This window comes from Amblyomma mixtum, chromosome 2, assembly GCF_055824585.1.
Source record: "Amblyomma mixtum isolate Tamu chromosome 2, ASM5582458v1, whole genome shotgun sequence".
In the NCBI taxonomy this organism is placed as follows: Eukaryota; Metazoa; Arthropoda; class Arachnida; order Ixodida; family Ixodidae; genus Amblyomma; species Amblyomma mixtum.
Window position 1 is genome coordinate 168,476,365 of NC_143013.1, and position 20,257 is coordinate 168,496,621.

Consider the following 20,257-nt stretch of genomic DNA (forward strand, 5'->3'; position numbering starts at 1 on the left):
GAGAAAGGAGTCGATGAGATCTAGGCCACGTTGCAGGGTGTCCTGAGCGTGACCGGGAGAGCCAGATGAACACCAGAGTGTGATGTCATCGGCGTAAAATATATGATGCAGGTCGGGAATTTCCGCTAGCTGGGAGGCGAGAGGGGCCATAGCGAGATTGAAAAGGGTAGGAGAGAGAACAGCACCTTGAGGAGTGCCACGGGTGAGGTGGTGTGGGTTAGACAAGTGGGTATCTACTCGAAAGCGAGCCACACGTTTAGAGAGGAATGAGCGGATATAGGAGTACATGCGGGAGCCACAATCCAAAGAGGCGAGTTGAGAAAGGATCAAAGGCCTTGCGAACATCGACGGTCATAAGTGCGTAAATTTGTGTGGGTGTAAGGGACAGGAACGTTTGCTGGAGAATCAGAAACATGTCCTGTGCACAGACGCGGCGTCGGAAGCCAATGAGAGAATGGTGGAAGAACTTTCGTGCCTAAAGAAAATCAGAGAGGCGAGTCAGAGCCATTCGCTCAAGGGTCTTACCAACGCACGACGTCAGGGAGATTGGGCGGAGGTTAGAGAGAGAGGGAGGTTTGCCAGGCTTTGGAATCATAGAAATAAGGGAGGATGTCCAGGAGCACGGCAAGCAGCCGCTCTCCCAGGCCTCATTGTAGGTTTGAAGAGGAATTCTTTGGCGCAGTCAGGAAGGTTACGAAGTGTGGTGTATGTAATGGCATTCTCACCGGGAGCCGAGCGTGTAGCATTAGCAGCCAGAGCAGATTCGAGCTCCCGGAGAGTGAAGCATTGGTCCAGATCGGGGTTAAGTCCACCTGAGTACACCGGGTATGAGGGTGCCAGAGGGGGCGGGAGGTAGAGAGAGGCGAGTTGATCAAAAACTTCGTAGGGAGTCCCCAGAGTGAGGGCTTTAGCTAGAGTGGGAGCAAGGGCAGACCTAGTGCCAAGAAGGGATTTAAAGAGAGACCATGCGGATCGCGAGTGCAATGCAGAATCAAGGCCAGCACAAAGAGCACTCCAACGAGAGTGCTCGAGGGAGGCGCAGTGGGCGACGATCTCGGCCCGCCGAGCAGTGATCCGGAAGGAAAGTTGGGCATTGTGTGGTTGGGAGCGAAAGGAGCGTTGAAGACGTTTACGGCGACGCCATAAACGGAGAAGGTGAGGATCTGGGTCTTGGATTGGGTAACGTATTGTTGTATCTGCCATGTGATGTCCTCAGTCGAGACGCCTGCTCGAAACCCAATCATGGACGGGGTTTGGGCGCAGTGGGGCCCTGCGGGGAGGCAGGAATCAAACGGTGAGCGGGGAACAACGCAGCGCACATCCAAGGCGCGTTCACCACGAAGGCTGCTGAACGTTCGTTTGGCGCGGAATTTATGCTAGCGTTCGTGGCATCGGGTTTGAGGAACGATGTGCTGACAAACTACGACTGCGACTTGAGTTTAGGTGACAAGTGAGAAAGAAAAAGGATTGAGAAGAGGAAAAAATTGCCGATGATTACGTTACTTCCTAATGCAAAATTTGAGCGGAGCGCATCAGCTGTTTTAGCTTTTCGATAGATTGAGGCAAAGAATTCGAGTAGGATATGTATGTACAATTGCAGACAACTTGTTATTTTTCACACATATTCCTTCTGCAAGAAACACTCAACTAACAGTTATCGATTGTCATAAAGGAAGCTCTGTGGACGGAGAAATAGATGGATATAGGCTCGACTTGCTGCACCATTGCTGAAATAGAGTTAACTACGCGAAAGGGTTAAGACACCAGGGAGACACAGTCCCGAAGCTTAGAAGCGCAGTTTCTGCATGGTTCTCAAAAATGAGGTCTGCGCAAGTATTTCGCGAGGTTGTCACAGCTGTGGGAGCCGTTACGAGTGAGAGAAACGGGATGTTCTCCCGCATAAGGGGCAAGAAATTCTCGCTTGTCTCTATGTCTACCTTAAAGTCTCCACTTGCTCTGCCGCCCTGGCAGGTGGCACCGTTTCTGGCACAACGTAGCCACTCCCAGAGCATGCAGCGCACATCTGTGACTACAGCCACGTAGCTTAAAAACACGATTCAGGTGCAAACTGTTCCAGGAGGCCAGTTATGCACCTTGCCTCTGGTTCAGGTGTTCACCTCGATGTCTGAGACACATACTGCGCATTTCCTTTCCTCAAAAACCAATTTACAAATTTTACCCTCTCTTTTCCAAGCCCCTGATCTATTGGTTTCGCAACTGTGGGAGACATATACTGACATTTCCTTTCGTCAACGAAATACCGATGATACTTTGGAAATTCTAAAGTGTGCTTGGCGAAAGACTTGTGGTCAGTCCAATGCGGATTCCCTGAACCGCTTGGCACGGAATCATTGGGCCGCTTCAGAGCCATGCGTCCCACTTACTCGACTGCAATCTGGCGAAGGAGTGGCGGTGCAGCTGCCACCGCTGACGCGCGCGCGCTCGTTCTGCTGGTTGCTAAGGGGGGGAAGGAGGTTGCGCTTTTACTTTCTTTCCAAGCTCGAGCTTCATTGGTTCCGCAGCTTAAAGCGTGTCCAGTGCTGGTTACAATGGACAATAGCGACGGCGATGCCACGAAACGTAGAAACAGGCGCCTAAGAGATGCGCTCTAAAAGGAGTAGGCGCTATCGCGTCTACTCTTGAGGCGGAGCTTAAGCGTCGTCGTAGCTTTCCTGGCAAGCCTCGCCAATTGATAATGAACGTGTATTACGCCGCGCGTGACACTTCCAGGCTGGCTTCAAGAAGTTGACCTCGAGTGACCTCGTGGATAGAAACGCCATCCTTAGCATCCCCATATTTCGGGCACGTGACCTACAAGTGTTTCACACACGTTCCACTTTCGCCTTCGCGCGTTTATTTCGTGCCTGTGCTCTCATAATTACAGAGGCCTCAGCGCACGCTGTGTAAGCTGCAACTTACTTCAGTGTCCGAATGTATCAGATACGAAGGCGTTCACACTTGCGCTGGGGACGTACGCCGGAACAGGTTTGCTTAGGCTTTGAGTGTACGAAAAAAGTGAGCTATAGCAAAACACCATCTTCGATTAAACACTACACTGTAAAATATATTTATTGACAAAAAACACACATTTTCTGGCAGCTGGCCTGCCAGAAATGTACTGTTTTGCTAGGTTTTCGGTTTTTACTTTTTCTGTCATTTTACAGATCTTTTCTGTTTTCGACTAACAGAGAATTTTTTGTTAAGACCATAGAAATTTTCTGTTATTGTATGTTTTGTGTTTTTACTTCTTGTGTCATTTCAACGGGTTTTTTGTTTGCAATTAACAGAAAATGTCTGTGAGGATGACAGAAATTTTCTGTTTTTACTTTTTTGTGTCATTTCAAAGGTTTTTTCGGTTTGTTGCTAACAGAAACATTCTGTGATGTTCCATTTTCTCTTACCATATTTTCTGTCATTTAACAGCTTCTTTTTCATGACTCACAGAAATTTCCTGTGGAGCTCCATGTTCTGTCATTTCACACACTGTATTTCTTTCACATCATCTTTTAATGACTGACATAAAAAAAGATACAGGACATTAGGACTACTGCCACATTCAATAGAATAAAATATTTCACCGCTTTTAAACAATCACAAGCAAAGGCAAGTTAATATTCAAGAATATCGGAAAATATGCAGTGTTAAACAATGCAATCATGGCTGGTATTTTACTATACAGTAATATCTTTCAGCATCACTGAATGAAGGTAAACTGTAGGTGGGTGGCTGAAGAAAAAAAGAAACTTACATTGCCCTGCCTGCACTACAGGCATACAGTAAAAGCATGCAAAATATGCTGTAATGGCAAGTAAAGTAGAAACGAAACCTGTGCCTTTCTGTCATACAGAATGGCATGAATCACTCTAAAATAGTAATACAATACAATGAATACGACACAAAGTAATAATACCTGAACAATGAACACAACCAGTCACTAAACTAATGGCAAGCATACGCAAAAGGAGAGTATTGGAAAAATATGCTTTGCTCATGACTAGTGCTGCATTAAGCCGTAAGATGAAAGCAACAGGACATAAGGCATGCCACGGTCTATTTGCCTTATCACAGTGTAACTGCAAAACATTCTTTCACTCCAGTTAGTACGTCTTATCTTGAGACTACAAAAACTTTAAAATGAAAAAAGTAACACAGACAAGATAGAAAGTAGTTCTACAATTCATGCAACCAGCCACTGAAGTGTAACAGCAAGTATAAGCATAAATAAGGCATCTTAAGCAAATTGTGTCTTCCCTGACACTAGTACGAAATGAAGTGAGATACAAGCAACAGGACATAAAGCATGCCATAAGCTGTTTGACTTATCAGTGTAACCATATAACATTGATTCTCTATACATAGTACATCCACTCTTGTGACTACTGCATGATAAGGCATGCCACAGGCTGTTTGGTTTATCACATCGTACACATAAAATATTGATAACAATAAATATTGTCACATTTCAGAACAGTTAAAAGTCAAAGTCTTGCATGATGAGGGAAGCAACTTTTGAAGAGGGGCAGTGTTGCTTCTTCTTCGAGTGCTCTGCCTTCGCTCCCCGGATAGGATTCACAGCTGCAATGGTCCTGAAACAAGGACAGAGCGTTGTTACTCCTCGGACAGTGAGCATATCTATATTGCCTTCAAAGAAATAATAAACATTGCAAGAAGACTGCGCCCCTCCTTCTATCCCAACATTTAATTCCTTTGTAGGCCACATTTTAGTTCATTGTGTGCACTAGTGAATATATCCAGTAATCTTTAGTACTCAGTACAAAACCAGACTTTAAGCCAAAATAAACCTTTCCTAAATGTTCACTTTAATAGGGTTTTTAACAACCATAGTGTTTTGTTACTTGCGTGAAAGCTGCTCACTGAACTCCAAAACTAGGTTTTAAAGGGATGCAAAAACAACTCCATGCAACGTGTTGTTCTTGGGAAAAATTCATTCTGTCTGCACTTTCTCAATTTGTTGCCCGCCGTGGTGGCTCATTGGCTACGGCGCTCCGCTGCTGACCCGAAAGACGTTGGTTCGATACCGGCCGCGGCAGCCGAATTTCGATGAAAGCGAAATTATCGAGGCCCGTGTGCTGTGCAATGACAGTGCACGTTAAAGAACCCCAGGTGGTCGAAATTTCCGGAGCCCTTCACTACGGCGTCCCTCATAGCGCAAGTCGCTTGGGGACGTTAACCCCCAATAAATCGAATCAAACCAATTTGTTGATGTCTGTGTGGCAGAAAAAAATGCATTTATTGCTGAGAAAACTAAACTTAAAAATCTGCCGGTCACTCAATTCAAATTCTGACGTATACGCCGAAAAGGAGTTCATGACCACATTTTGAAGTTAGTTGCGGGGCTGCTTAGGGCCTTGTTATCTGCACCCAGAAATCTGACGGGTCAGTAGACTGCAGTCTACTTAGAAAATGAGGGAATGATGACAACACCTGGACTTTGTTTCTTCATTTTATGTAGCTTATAAAAGCACCATTTCAGTCTCCTTGCGATCAGACAGTAGCCTCTCGACAAAGGCCAACTTCAGTTTGCATTCAATGTTCTTTTGAAAGCGCTCTCTGACACCAGAGTAGCAATGTCTATGTATACACAAGCCGAATCATCAGCATGCCTATTTTGTGTCACCCGAATGTACAGCCGTAAGCAAAAAAATATGGCTGAGGCTTAGCTTAGGTTAAGCCTAGTCAGATGCGAAGCATATTGTCGCCGAGTTGCATATCGAGCACGCCGCTTGGCTAGACGTTCTTCACGCTCTTAATCAGTCCCTGTAGCACGCCGCAACTTTTGCTTCTCATTCCAACGAGCAGCCCTGTCTCCAGGAGGCATCTCTATCCCGTGTACGCCTAGCAGAGGCAGGCGCACTCCCTTGTATACCGCCGCTCCAGCATCACGTGTTCACTACAGCGCACCTAGCGGCAGAAGCAGGAAACACATTGGTCGCGACGCCTCGCGCGACGGCGCGAGCTGGGGCCCCGTTTCTCCTATGTCGTTACGTCACGCATCACGTGGTCCTCCTTGGTCGTGACGCCTTGCGCGACGGCGCGAGCTGGGCCCCCGTTTCTCATCTGTTGTGACGTCACGCACCACGTGGTCATCCTTGGTCACGACGCCTCGCGCGACGGCGCGAGTTGGGCCCCCGTTTTTCATCTGCTGTGACGTGACGCATCACGTGGTATGACATGGAGGTCACGAAAGGTCAATGGTAACGACACCACCGCGCTCGAGGAGCTGGGTTGGGCTATTTTAGTATGCTTCGCATAAAATCTTTTTTGAGAGGTAATAAGTTTGCGGCACATATTTACGTGCTTTGTCTTTACAAAGATTTAGATGCATGACGAGGGATATGCACATTTTAGTGCAGCTGGAATTAACAGAACTGAGCAGAGGCTTGTTTGTATTACTAACGCCCCACTAGTGATACGCAAGTCTAAAATGATGTGCTGCAGAGCAAGCTGTTACGTGAATGTGACGTTGCCCTCTCACATCTGCACACAGCTTCCACTGTCCCAGAATAGTGCTAAGTGCCTGCTTCCCTGAGTGAAAAAATTTTTTGACCACAACATCAAGCAATAACCCAGCAAAAGGTGCATGCAGAATGCACATAAAATATTAGCTGTACGCAGTATGAAAACAAAATTAAGCAATAGTTTCAAATAAATTTTTAAGCATGAAAGCTCCCGTTGTCGGCAATGTGGTGACGTCACGCCGAGACCGAGAGCCATCATCCGGGCACTGAAATCCACTAAATTCCAGTCATCCGGGCTCTGAAACGAGAACATCCGGGCACTGTACGATACTTAACGAGAGTTGTTGTTGTTGTGACTGAGGGAAGGATGAAAAGGAAATTGCACGGGCCTGCTACTGGCTCCAGCCGAGCCACCACCGCTGCCATCGTGCAGACAGAGGAGAGTAAAGAGATCAGAGGAAAGAGAAAAAGGCAAGAAAAGACGCGCGTCGCAGCAACAACTGCGTCCGCCGGAGCGGACGCTGCTGACAGAATCAGATAAGCGTCCGAAGCCGCGCTCGCCGAAGCGAGGACAGATACTCCACAGAAGTAACGAGACTCTCTAAGCCCTCCTTTGCGACCGGCATGCAAGCACCGGTTGGTCTCCAAACGAGTCACAAAAAATAACTGCTGCCAGTGCCTTCTCAATGTTTATCAAGATATCAGTCGAGCTGTGCGTTTGATAATGCACGGAATTACAATTTCCGATTTCTAATAACGCGTGCAAAAAGCACATAAATGCCACGGTACACTTCGTTGTCATACGTGATCTATTAGGGGCTTCGCGCATCGAAGCAAAGCCACGCAGGCACACAGGGGCCCGGGGGAAAAGCGCTGCGTTCAAAGGGCAAGGCATCGCGCCGAACGGTTGGTGGCGTTCCTCCCTTCCTTTGCGTGCGGTTTGGGTGTCCATCGAGAAGGCAGAGAATTACTGCGCCATTTCCTTTCCTCAAAAAACCTTCCGTTCAAATGGCAAGGCATCGCGCTGAACGGGTGGTGGCGTTCCTCCCTTCCTGTACGGTGCGGTTCGGGTGTCCACCGAGATGACATTAGGCCCGTAAACATTTCATGCTTACTTTACTCTCGGTTACGGGAGAGGCAGAGATTTTTTGATTGAGCATTGGAAGTCGCACATTTTCAGTGCTGCAGCATTTTTCCCAGACGCCGCTAGTACGGCTCACATGCAGGCCTCAATAATGCAAGTATTAACAGCCTTTTTCAGTATCCTGGCTTATGCTCAGTTTGAACTGGGATGCAAGGAAAAGGTACTTTCACTGTCACGCTTAGCTGTCCTCGAGGCTAGTCAACACAGCTGAGCGTGTCTGTACATCATCCTGGGCTCCTCACTCCTTCCAGATATAAATTCCTCCCTACAGATGCACTCTGGAAGAAATATGTGCGGCTTACAGGGCACCCATCAAGAAAGCTTCATGTAAAATGCAGCAGTAACAATGCTGTATCTCTCATCAGCAATCCTCACGTAATTGACTGAGGAGCCAATTTATTGAGGCACACATAGCGAGGTATGTGCCACCACAATATGCAATTTTGTTTGCATGGGTTATCTTGCATAGTATACAGCTCAAGACTGTAGGCTCAAATACCGCAAAAAGGAAGTCTTCCAGTCGACGGCACCAACCAACCCTTACGATGTTGTGGTTATTTTGGCTAATTTGTGGTTTATACATCACCTTTGCAAGCTGGTGTGATGGATTAGCAAGTGCATGGGAATTAACCATGAAGTCGTCAGAATCATTTGACACTATAGGGGCATTTGCCGCTGCATTCTTCAGTTGTATCCAGCTATAGTCACAATATGAAGCATTGCCTAAGAGTTCATGCTGAAATGAATGCAAATCAAAATACAAAAGAGAAAAAACCCAAACTTCCTATTAGCAGTGAACCTGTCTCCGACAAGTGGTAGCAATGCCAGCCTTAGGGGAGGGTGACCGGTGCAATCACGCTGGGGATGCTGAGTGGCCCTGTGGGTGTCATGCTACATCCTCTACCCGCCCTCCCTCTGTCCCTTGAGCTTCAAAAGAGACATTTCCAGAGCTTTTCAATATGAGGGAGACAATATGTATGCCTGAAGCATGCCAAAATGAGAGCATAACTCGCTGCTGCAGAGGGTTGCTGAGGGTGCATGCACCTTACAGACGCGGCATAGTTCCAGGCGTCGTTTGTTGCGGGCAGGACCATCTAAATGACATTCTTTCCACCTGTAAGCTCTGCTGTGGCAGAACGGAAAGGGGTAGGGGAGGACAGTTGCGCTTAGAGAGCTTTGTCAGTCCACTGCTTAGCCTTTGTCCCGTCTCAGTTGTGCAGGTTCTTTCAATCTTTTAACTTAAAACTGCCTTCAGCACGCCCTGTGCATTATCTAAATTGGAACACATCTGACCGTGTCAAGCTGTATTGCCCTTAATAGTGGCAGGAAATAACGTGTGCACCATTTCTCTCCCTTTTGCATGCTCTGCTCTGTGAGAATTCCATTATAGCTAGTTCTTCTTTTAGCCACCCAGCGGTTGCCACTACAGAGTGGCATTGCTTGATTTTAGGCGGTAATTACAGTCCTTTAGTAAATGTAGACGGGGCTTTTTGCTAATCATCATCTTTGAGACTCACAGGATTTTGGACTGTGAGCCCATAGTTACTCGTTCATAAGAAATACTTGTCTTGGACAAAGAAATGTTTTCAATTCTGAATGCCAAGAGAAAATGGGCACAGAAAATTTGAATGATTTTGTAGAGAATTGTTGTAGTGCTAATATTGTTGCTATGTGCATAGATGTAGACAAGAATTTTGTGCAGCGTTCTGGCAACTTAGAAACAGAGATTTGATTTCCTCTGTCTGGCAATATGTCGGCATGGTTTGTTTTTATTTTGAAATTCATTTGCTTCTACCCAATCACCTGTCCTGCCTCTTGCATTGTAGTCATGGACTGTGCAAAATGAACTCTCCCAACAAGCTGTCTTGCCTTATGCGCAGTTCTAAGCAAGATAATTTATAAAAGAAAAAGAATGCCGAAGTGCTAAAATTGCTGGTGCATTGTGACAGTTTTCAAGGAAAAGCAGAGGCGATGGAAAAAGCCCTGTTTAAAGTACAGGAACAAGATGAATAATCGCAGTAAGGTTAAAACTAACCTCATCTAGCCTGGCTAACTTTGCATGGCCTGCTGTTTAACCTGAGTAAGTTCAGTTCATGTCGACAATAGCTGTTTTGCCCCACTCAACTTTTGCCCATGTGTATGCAGAAAAGTGGCACGCCAGACCTTCTTCACACCAGTCTGCAGCCAAGGCACTGTTATTAGAAACAGAAGGAATCCGTGACGATAAATATAATGCGTGTACTATTTTCTACATATCCAACTGGAAAAAGATATCAATTCTCCTGTCACCCAATTTAACGCTATCAAAATTTTGTTATGCTGGCTTTTTTGTAGGCACTATTAAGAGTGGAGCAGGGATGACTAAAACATCAGCTTAATGAGCTAAATAATGGTTTCAAAAGAAGTGGAATGCCCTGTGAAAGCCAGTATCGTCAAACACAGCGACCCATAGAAGAGAGGTTGCATGAAAAGTGCAACAGGTGGAGTGTACTCATGATTCTAGGGAACTAACGCACAACTCAAAAATCTGGATGCCACTTCTCTGCTGCTTCACGGATATGTACACCAACCTAACACATGTTGACTGTGACCACGAACCCTACGATAACGCCAAAGTAAATCCGGCCGGTCTCGTCCGTGACCCAATATTACAACCATTCAAGACATTTTAGTGATGTTATTGCAGGGGCAGATTCATGGGTGCAGCTGGCAGGGGGGGGGGGGATTTGAAGGAGGGGGGCGGGGTACATTAGAACCATGTATTCCAATTGGACATCTAAGAAATGAGGTTGAACATGGCTGTTATTTAATATTTTCCAGCGGGAATCCTCTCCTTTTAATGAATTTCTCCTAATTTCTCCTAGGTGAGCATTACCATATATCCTAAACATGGTTTCTCAAAGACACCTCAAAAACAACAGTCTTTAGTGGACGCTGGATATTTAACATACTAAGACAGAGTATTCTGTTTCTGCTGCAAGCTCCTTCACAGGGATCCCATGTAAACACCAGCGGCAACTGGATAAAATGACTGGAGGCACATGGCACAGATTCTTAGAAGCGTCGAATATTTGACAAATCACTTCACACCATATCAAGCTTGCACAGAGGCAAGTCTAAGAATGAAGCATCGCAAATGTATTAACACGGAGCATGAACTCATCATGGCGCAAGCGAAGAAACTCTTCAAGAAAGTCTTAGACCACCTGATCAAGATAAAAAGCATATATGGTTTTTCATGGCTGTTCAGACTGGCTTTTTGCAATCTGTGAGGAACCAGGGCAAAAAAAAATAACAACAGACTACACAGAAGCAGGAGCACACTGACTGAAGTACTGAATGATCAACTTTCGTACAGTTTCCTGTCAGTAGCCACCGCGGTGGCTCAGTGGCTATGATGCTCGGCTGCTGTCCCGAAAGACGAGGGTTCGACCCCGGCCGTGGCGGTTGAATTTCTTTGGAGGAGAAATTCGAGGCCCGTGTAATTTGCGATGTCAGTGCACGTTAAAGAACCCCAGGTGGTCGAAATTTCCGGAGCCCTCCACTATGGCGTCTCTCATAGCCTGAGTCGCTTTGGGACGTTAAACCCCATAAACCAAACCAAACCGTTTCCTGTCAGCACACATCGCAAACAAAGATGAGACCATATCAGGAGATACGCCGAAACAATGTGACAAGTGTTTTTTTTTAGTCTGAAAAAACAGAGCGAATAAGCCAGTAAGGATCTGCACAGCTGTTTCTAGGACACAGCAGAAAAGCAAAGTTAGTGAAAAATGGCCAATAAGGAACATGGAGGAAATAAGGGTGGAAACAAGTGTACAAGACATGGTCTTGAAAGCTAAAACCAATACAAAAGATAAAAACGTCATAAGCCAATGAATAACAGGGCAAAAGGCTAAAAAAATTAAAGTCGCAAAAGTGACGTTGAGGTCAAAGACCAAATGTAAAACCAGAAGCAAGTGGTGGAGGCAAAAAATAAAAAAATATGACTGAAGTCCGAGGGTGCACATGGTGAGACAACTGTCGCATATTGTCACGTTGTAGTGACGGCAGTCCAGCGGTCAGGAAGACACCAGAAATACTTGCAAACGAAGCTCCTTATTTGGGCTGACTTGCGCCCTCAAAAGAACTGAATCACTCGGCGGCGGCGTAAGCAACAGGCGTGCTCGGCGGTCGTCGAACTACGAATCCCTGCCGCTCGCGTCATCGCTCAATTTAAAGCCGGCAAGGAAACTTCCAGATAGCAGGACAAGATCATCTACAGTAATCGGGAAAAACCTAGATGCAGCTCGGCATGGCTGTGATCAATCGAGATTAACCCGGTCGCTTCTCGCGTCACGAACACAAATGATAACAGCCCTTTCCTGCAGCCTTGAGCGTGAACTAACAAACACTACAATGATACGTGGCAATATCTAAAATCTGGTATTGCATGACAAATAGGCTCGTACTTTTTCAAATAACGAAACTGAAGGTTTCCTTATGCACTGGTCCTTCATTGCCAGTATCTTGCCTGCTTTGATGATTTCACAAGCCAGTGAGTTTTTGTTCTTCGCTATTACTTCCCTTCTTTGAAATTCGGTTAAACGTCCTGTTTCCAAAATTTTACAGTTCCGACAGTGAATGCCAAGATGGCAGCATTACTCATTATCAGAAAAAGAACTAGCCTATCTGCCAAGCAATGCCTGGTTCTAGCTACACAGCACTTGTCTCATCATGTGTATCCTGGGCATTCAGCAGTATTTTTTTATTTTTTGCCTTTGCCACTTGCTCCTGCTTTTACACTTCGTCTTTTCTCTCATTGTCAACTTTTATGACTTTTAACTTTTTAGCTTTTTGGCCTGTTACTTGCTGCCCTCTGAGCTCTTTATCTCTTCTATCACTTGTAACCTTCAAGAGCATCTCTTATTTTTTCACTTGTTTTCATCGTGGTTTTTGGTATGTTTCTTGTTGGCCATTCTTCGCAACCTTTGGTTTTTTTGCTGCTTCATAGATACAGCTGCGCAAATTCTTGCTAGCCCATTCCGTGTCTTTTCCGCCTAAAAAAAATCTGCTTGTCGTATGTTTTTATCTTATATTGGTGTTCCGTGAAACAAGCTTTCATATCAAATGGACCTTGCCTAGCTTTTTCTGCCGTGTATCCGACAGCTAGGAAGGTGTACAAATAGCTGTCCCAGTTTCTTCTGATATAAAAGTTGGCAGTTCAGCATCCACGTTGCCACCTTCTGTGCAGCTCTTTGCCCAAAAGAAAGTGTTGCTCTAGCTTTTCACAGTAAGCAATGAAAAGTTTCTGCGATTACCTGAGCTCCTTGGTTAATACGACAAAGTCATGAAAGAGCATTTAGGTGTGTGCCAGATGTGGCAGATCACTACTGCAGGAAAACAAATTAGAATAAAATATTGCACGTGATGGTGAAGAATGTGATCAAGCATTCCACAGAAAATGAAATGACTGAAGTGAGTGCTTTTTTGCCTGTGATGCCTCCCTTCTTGGCTAGCAATTTCATGAGTACTGGAAAAGGAATGTGTACTATGGTGGCAAAGATACCTTGGTGAAAAGTGCATCATGCTGCGCCATCTAATAAGTATTGTTTATTTTTTTTTTCACCGTAACGCAAGTGCAAGTGCTTCTGAGGCACTGCAACAGCAACAGCCGACTCTCTTGGATAAGTCGGGAGCTCACTCCATGCGACTGTTTCTTAACAAATAGGCAAAGTGCCTTCATTGCTGGGATCTTGTAGCTGCCACTTCTCATTGAATAACTATTCTACTTGTGCCACTTTGATGCCCATTCTATTGATGTCCCTTGGACTGGTTGATTTATTAAATAAATTTTAATCCGACACATAATATCTATGCATTGCTTATGCATGCACTTTTAGAAGAGGATCTGAAGGTGTCAGCATTTTCAGTTCATGTAACTAAACTCATCTTTCAGTGGCAAGCCTCTTTGCTTTTCTATACTTTAAACCGTACTATCTGCTTGCAAAGTTGGTGGTCCATGACCTTCCGTGGCATTGTGGTGGCGATTTCCGTTTGCCGCTATTGGTTTGCAGTATCCCTTCAGGCTACAGCCATCTAAGGGCACAGCTTGTGGTAATCTACTGTAAAACACAATTTTGTTTCACAATTGGGCTTCCCTCTGAAAAATACCGAAAAAAACAGCAATGTAAAAAAAGGTAATGAAAACAAAAGGAAACAATGAGAGGCTTTGCAAGTATGGGCCTCAGCAAGGGCTCACACAAGGTGCGGTAAGGTCGTCCCTGAGCCAATGTGATACTGCCAAAATTACCTGGCAATGTTGCAGGGGTTACACTTAGTGAAAGGAGAAAATTAAGAAAGTACGGAGGCTGGGACACATCTTAAGGTGGTACTGGTGAATCACTGTGTATTTTGAGCGACTGTTCTGCTACCGTATATGACTGTGCACACAGACAGGGAAGCTACTGGCAAAGCGCTGTTTGGTATCTGTCATCACTGATTACTTAGTTAAATATGGGGTCCTTCACTCCATGCAAGGAAACTGGCATGCAAGCTACAAACTGCTGGAAATGAAAAGTTGCATTGTCACGTCGGTTTAAGACGCGCTAACGCTCAAGGCAGTTTGGAAGGCTCCCAAGAACGTCCGGTGCCGAGTCCGACGGTGGCGAACTTCGTCCTTTTCACTTAATGTCCTCACGTCGTCGTCTTCAGTAGCGCTAGCGTCATTAGCCCCCCCCCCCCCCCCCGTTCGAAAAGCATCGTCCCGATGCTAAAAGGAAACCAGCATCAGAGGGAGTGTCACGGTGTCCTTGCGTGATACGGTTTCAGGCGAACGACGTGGACCACCTCGGGGCGCGCGTCGCGTCGTGAGCGTGGCGTTGGATCAGGAATGACTTCATAGTTGAGATCGCCGATGCGCCGCAGGACTTGGTAGGGGCCGAAGTAACGACGTCATAGCTTGTCGCTGAGTCCGCGACGTCCGATTGGGGACCAAACCCAGAGAAGGTCGCCTGGGAAATATTCGACCGCCCGTCTCCGCAGGTTGTACCGTCGGGCATCTTGGTCCTGCTGAGCGCGAATTCGCACCCGGGCTAGTTGACTAGCATCCTCGGCACGCTGTAAAAAGTGGGCAACGTCGGCATTTGGGTAGTCGTCGACGTGGGGAAGCATAGCGTCGAGTGTTGTGGTCACCTGTCGTCCACAGACGAGACTGAACGGTGTCATGTTGGTTGTTTCCTGGACGGCGGTATTATAGGCGAACGTGACATAAGGCAGGACTTCATCCCACGTTTTGTGCTCCACGTCAACGTACATCGAAACCATATCCGCGAGAGTCTTGCTCAGACGTTCGGTCAGGCCGTTCGTCTGGGGGTGGTATGAGGTCGACCTGCGGTGGCTCGTGTGGCTGAAAGCAAGGATATTCTGCATGAGGTCAGCAGTAAAGGCAGCTCCTCGGTCAGTAATGAGAACCCGGGGTGCGCCGTGGCGCAGGACGATCTGAAGCACAAAACATTTGGCCACATCGATAGCGGTTCCACTCGGAAGAGCGGCTGTCTCCGCGTAACGGGTGAGATAGTCTGTGGCGACTATTATCCACCGCTTTCCGGAGTTTGATATGGGGAATGGGCCAAGCAAGTCCATCCCGATTTGTTGGAATGGTCGGGACGGCGGGTCAATGGGCTTGAGGAAGCCGGCGGGCTTGGCAGGAGGAACCTTGCGGCGCTGACAGTCACGGCAAGAGCGAACGTAATGCGTAACGTCATGTCCAAGGCGAGGCCAGTAGTATTTTTCGCGAATCTTGGCTTGCGTTCTAGTGACGCCAAGGTGGCCGGACGCAGGTTCGTCGTGGCAGGCATTCAAAATTTCGAGGCGTAGGTTCTCGGGCACGACGAGCAAGTACTCGCGACTGTTAGAAGAAAAGTTCTTTTTGTAGAGTACGCCGTCACGCAGGCAGAGGGAAGACGAAGCTCGCCGGAAGGCGGCAGGTACTCTGCCACTGGCACCTTCAAGATAATCAATGACGTCTCGAAGGTCCGGGTCGGCGCGTTGTTGGTCAGCAAAGTCAGTAGAGTTTAGGGCGGTCACAAAGGCGTCGTCGTCCGCAACGTCGTCAGGAGCTGGTTGCGCAGGGGCACGGGAAAGGCAGTCGGCGTCCAAGTGCTTGTGGCCGGATTTGTGGGTTACAGAAATGTCGTATTCCTGCAGTCGGAGACTCCATCGTGCAAGGCGCCCTGAAGGATCCTTTATGTTGGCCAGCCAACAAAGTGCGTGATGGTCGGTCACTACTTTGAAAGGTCGACCGTAAAGGTATGGTCGAAACTTGGAAATTGCCCACACGATGGCGAGGCATTCTTTTTCGGTGGTAGAGTAGTTTGCTTCGGCCTTAGACAGTGCACGACTTGCGTAGGCAATTACACGATGTTGATTTTTCTGGACCTGAACTAGGACTGCACCCAAACCAACATTGCTAGCGTCGGTGTGTACCTCAGTGTCAGCATATTCATCAAAGTGCTCCAGAATGGGTGGTAACTGTAAGCGGCGTTGAAGCTCTAGGAACGCCTGTTGTTGCGGCGCTTCCCACTGGAACTGGACATCGGCCTTGGTCAGGTAAGTAAGGGCCGCAGCAATTTTAGAGAAGTTTTTCACAAAGCGGCGATAATACGCACATAGTCCAAGGAAACGCCGAACTTCTTTCTGATCGCGTGGCGGCGGGAAGTTCGCGATGGCGACGGTTTTTTCAGGGTCCGGGAGGACCCCTTCTTGGTTCACTAGGTGACCCAAAAACTTCAACTCCTCGTAACCGAAGTGACACTTCTCGGCTTTTAGAGTGAGTCCAGAGGATTTTATGGCCTGCAGCACCGCCTCGAGGCGACGAAGGTGCTCGTCAAAAGTTGGGACGAATACGATCACATCGTCCAGGTATACGAGGCAAGTGTGCCATTTCAGGTCCACGAGTACTGTGTCCATAAGCCTCTGAAAGGTCGCTGGGGCGGAGCAAAGACGAAATGGCATGACCTGGAACTCATACAACCCGTCTGGAGTGATGAATGCCGTCTTCTCGCGGTCCCTCTCGTCTACCTCTATTTGCCAGTACCCAGACTTCAAATCCATGGAGGAGAAATACTTGGCGTTGCATAAACGATCCAAAGCGTCGTCGATTCTGGGCAAAGGGTAAACGTCCTTTTTAGTGATGTTATTCAGTCGCCGGTAATCAACGCAGAACCGCAATGTTCCGTCGTTTTTCTTTACGAGCACGACAGGTGCGGCCCAGGGGCTCCGAGACGGTCGAATGATGTCGTTATCAAGCATTTCCTTTACTTGCGTGCTGATGGCGGCGCGTTCTCTAGGGGTAACACGGTAGGGTGACTGTCGCAGTGGTGGCGCCGTGTCGTCCGTAATAATCCGATGTTTAGCAAGGTGTGTCCTGCCGACGCGCGGAGACGACGCAAATGTGTGTCTGTAGCGATTGAGCAGGTCACGCAGCATGCCTTGTTGTTGTTGCGGCAATGTCTGGTTAATGTCGTACTTGACGTCGACTATGTCCTCTGGATCCGGTCGTGAAACACGAGTCAGGCTTTGTGCGCACTTGGTATAAGTGACGGCATCGATGTAAGCGACAGCCGTCCCCTTGTTAAGGTGCTGGTGCTCATTGCTGAAATTAGTCAGGAGTACATCAACTTTGCCGTCTTCCAGAAACACGACCGCCCGAGGTACTGCAATACCGCGGTCGAGAAGCAAAAGTTGTTTACCCTCGACTATACCTTCAGTGTCTCGAATGGTATGCGAACCGACAGTCACCAGGATACTGGAGCGGGGAGGCATGGTCACTTGCTCGTCAAGAATATGGAGCGCCGACGGCAGGGCATCTGTGGTGTCAATGGCATCCGCTGTAGAAAACTGGACGGACTGGGACTGCAGGTCGATGATGGCTCCGTTGTCCGTTAGGAAGTCCATACCCAAAAGAACATCACGAGAGCAATCAGCAAGGACAACAAACTTTGCAGGGAACGTTTGCCCTTGTACCGTGACCCTAGCCGTGCACATTCCTATCGGCGTAATCAAATGTCCCCCAGCGGTACGTAACTGCGGGCCGTCCCAAGCTGTCATAACCTTTTAGAGCACAGCGGCGAATTGTCTACTGAGCACAGAATAATCGGCACCAGTGTCAACTAAAGCAGTTACGGCTGTGCCGTCTACTGAAACGTCTAAATCGGCCGGTGCTGGCGTCTTGCGGTACAGTCGAGGAGTCCGATCGCGGCTTTGGTGCGTCGAAGGGATGCGGCGTCGAAGAGAAGCGTCGTGGTTACGAAGAAGTGCGGCGGGTTGTCGGCTTGTCTTAACATGCTGTCGTTCGTGGGTCGTCGAGGACGGTGTGTTGCACGGCATTGGCGATGTGTCTGGCGGCGTTGGAGGGTCTTGTTCTTGTCGTCGAGCAGCCGCACCTCCAGAGGCTGCCGCGTCTAGTTTCCCCTACGGGGACTTCTAGACTAGCCCTGGTCGCCGGGTCCCGGAGAACTGTAGCGGCGCGGAGATGGTGATCGCGACATGCGACGCTGGCCGGAGTCCGCATGGGAGATGTAATCTGCGATCTCCCTTGGTCGCTCTCCAGGCAGCGGACGGGGAGCACCGAAGGGGAACCCTCGAAGACCCATCTCCTTGTATGGACAGCGGCGCCAGATGTGCCCAGGTGCCCCGCAATGGTAGCACAACGGTCGATGGTCCGGGGTTCTCCAGACGTCAGTTCTGCGACGCCTAGGTCGCTGGACAATGTTCGACTGGGAGAGTGGAAGCTGAGGAGCGGCTGGCGTAGGTGCTTCATATCGTTGGGTCGAGGCCGGAAGGAAACGACTTGCGGCGGCAGCATAACTCAATGTTAGTGGCGGCGGTGGAGTGGCTGCCGGAAGCTGCGACGTACCTAATGCTTGTTCGACCTCCTCGCGAATGACATCTGCAAATGACGCAATCTGCGGCTGAGCAGGGGTGTGCTGCAAAGCCTTCGCCACCTTTTCCCTTACAATGGCTCGAATGACCTCACGCAGCGATTCTCCTGAGGTCATGGATGTTCCCTCAGTACGGGTGCAGAGCATCGATACGTTAGTGCGCTCGTACTGTCGTGCCCGCATGTCGAGTGATTTCTGAATGGACATTGCTTCCTTGACGAAGTCGTTTACTGTTGCGGGTGGACTCCGAACCAGGCCTGCAAAAAGCTGCTCCTTTACACCCTTCATCAGCAATCGCACCTTCTTCTCCTCCGGCATGCTCGGGTCTGCGCGACGGAAGAGGCGTGTCATCTCTTCCACGTACGCCATTACACTTTCGTTCGGAAGTTGGATGCGATTCTGCAGAAGAAGGTCGGCCTTCTCCTTGCGAAACGTACTGGTGAACGCCTGGAGAAATTCTGCTTTGAATGTCTCCCATGTTTGGAGGCAAGATTCATGGTTTACGTACCATGTCCTTGCAGAGTCTTCCAGAGCAAAATAGACATGACGCATCTTTGAGTCCCCGTCCCAAGAATTGAATGTTGCCACCCGGTCGAACTGGTCGAGCCACTCCTCGGCGTCCTCATGGGGTAGGCCATGGAAACGCGGCGGATCCCGTTGGTGGTGGAGAAGGACTGGCGCAGTTGATGCTGGAGGATTCATTGCAGCAGCGCCGGCACTCCTTGTCGACTTGTGGTCGGGGAGCAGCCCGAACTCGGGAGATAGGCCTTGTAGTCGGCGGCTGCCCTGGTGAACGGGCATGTCTACCGGGGGTGGTCGACCTCTGCTGGAATCGCGGCTTGATGGGGGCGTCCGGTACATGAAAGATGTACCCCGCACCTCCGCCAGATGTCACGTCGGTTTAAGACGCGCTAACGCTCAAGGCAGTTTGGAAGGCTCCCAAGAACGTCCGGTGCCGAGTCCGACGGTGGCGAACTTCGTCCTTTTCACTTAATGCCCTCACGTCGTCGTCTTCAGTAGCGCTAGCGTCAGCATGTCATTCAGAGATCTGCCCCCGGCCGTTGTTTATTAGACATTGGACGCATACCTAGCACACTTCCCTCTTTTCTGCATTTCTGGAGGCATCTGTATATATTGTCACGTATCATTGTAGTGTTTGTTCGTTCACGCTCAAGGCTGCAGGAAAGGGTTGTTATCACTTTTGTTCGTGACGCGAGAAGCGACCGGACTAATCTCGATTGTTCACAGCCATGAACAGCTGCATCTACGTGTTTCTAGATTACTCTAGATGATCTCGACCTGTTATCTCGATGTTTCCTTGCCGGCTTTAAATTGAACGACGCCGCGAACAGCGGGCATTCGTAGTTCGACGACCGACGAACACGTTTGTTGCTTACGCCGCCGCCGAGTGATTCAGTTATTTTGCGGGCGAAAGTCAGCCCAAATAAAGAGCTTCGTTTCCAAGACTGGCTGGTGTCTTCCTGACCACTGGACTGCCGTCACTACAACGTGACATCTGGTGGAGGTGCGGGGTAGCCTTCCCGGTATCGGACAACCCCTGCAAGTCGTGACGCCAGCCCTTTGAGTTATTCGCCGGAAGACCTGACTCCAGTCTACTACGCAGCCTCTGGAGCCTCCAGCCATGACTTACGCCGCAGCAGTGCGCCGTCCTGTACCTCGACGTGGGGACCCAAGCCCCTATCGCCCTTAGC